Raw genomic sequence first — 1,367 nt, 5'->3', positions numbered from 1 at the left:
TGTGGGTATGTGTGTGTGTGTGTGGGGGGGTGGTGTCAGATGTGGTGCTGTCTTCTCCTTGTTATGCTCCTGTTGTGGGGGACACGGACAGGTAGGGACATGGCAGGCAGGCAGAGGCTTGCAGGGACCCCTTTGCTGCACATCAGGTGCCGTTCAGCTTGGGTTTCAGGTCACGGAAAGGGTTTTGGGATCCTTTCTGAGCCTCTGCCAGTTCTGCCCAGCCTCGCCGCAGCTCCTTGGGTGTCTCGCCCTATTGCTCCGGCCTGAAGCCGTGGCGGGGCTGCTCCTCCCAGCCCCACTCCCCGGGCAGGCGGCAGCTTGCCTGCCCAGGAGAAGCTCCCCATCAAACTGGTTTTTTTTCCCCCCTGTGATCCATTTTAGAGACCTGGAGGCTGACTTGTGCCCTTTATGGAGGGAGAGGTGCCCGCCCAGGGGCGCAGAGGGGCAGACCTGCGGCCGGGACAAAGCAGGGGCCTGGGCTGCGACATCCCGTCTCCTGTGCCCTGGGCAAGGACTAGTTGGTACCATCCCAGATTTCAACATAAGGGGCTAGGGATGGAAACGCTGGGTGTCCCAGGAGAGAGGGGAGGCTCTTCCAGGGCAGAGGCAGCTTGTGGCAGACAGGACCCGTGTCTGCCAGGGACCAGACATGGGTTCACCAGCCACGGCTGGGTGGTGCTGCCTGTGCCGCAGGTGAGGGGCGGCCGTGGGACGGGTGTCCTCCAGGCGGAGCCGAAGCATGCCTGAGGCCAGCAAACCTGCAGAGCAGACGGCTCGGCTGGGGGCCGCCATGCTTGGGGCCAAGGGAGACATGGCTGCTCAGTGGATGCTTGCAGCATCCCTGTGGGATGTCCCCAGCTCACGGGCTACCCCTGCCATCTTACTGGCTCCACTTTTGCCAGCACCACACGCTCCCCTGGTCAGGCCCCTGTCCACCCATCCCCTCTACCACCACAGCCCCCTGGGACAAGGAACGCAAACCTGAGATTTAGGCATGACTGTGAGCCCCATCAGAAGGGAAATTTCACAGGGGAATGGTGGTGTGGAGGGTGGGCGAGCACTGGCAGGCAGGCTGGGGGCCTGCAGAGGAGGGAGGCTGCCCTTCATGCCCTCTGGTTCCTGCCGACGATGGCGGCGTCCCTGGGCCCTCCCTGCCCTTGCCCGGGGGTTGGTGCCTCGGGTCCTGGCCGTCCATGCGCACATGAGGCTTGTTCGGTTCTGAAATAAATGTGGCATTTAACGCAAATATTCCCGCGCCACTGAGCTTCCTGGGGCGGGTGGGCAGGGCAGGCGCCTCCAGGCTGGCAGCACCGGCAGCAGGGAAGCCCACAGTGGCCCGGGGCTGCGGGTGAGGGGGCTGTGCCGCT

At 63.9% G+C, this 1,367-nt stretch overlaps 1 protein-coding gene across 1 annotated transcript in view; it reads left to right on the top strand.

The window, feature by feature from the left end:
* Positions 1 to 1,367, top strand: part of ILKAP (ILK associated serine/threonine phosphatase) — a 16,455-nt gene that overhangs the window by 120 nt on the left and 14,968 nt on the right. The gene's annotated exons all lie outside the window — the stretch shown is intronic.

This window comes from Aptenodytes forsteri, unplaced genomic scaffold (assembly GCF_000699145.1).
Source record: "Aptenodytes forsteri isolate BGI_AS27 unplaced genomic scaffold, ASM69914v1 Scaffold647, whole genome shotgun sequence".
NCBI lineage: Eukaryota > Metazoa > Chordata > Aves > Sphenisciformes > Spheniscidae > Aptenodytes > Aptenodytes forsteri.
This window is presented reverse-complemented; position numbering and strand designations above follow the sequence as displayed.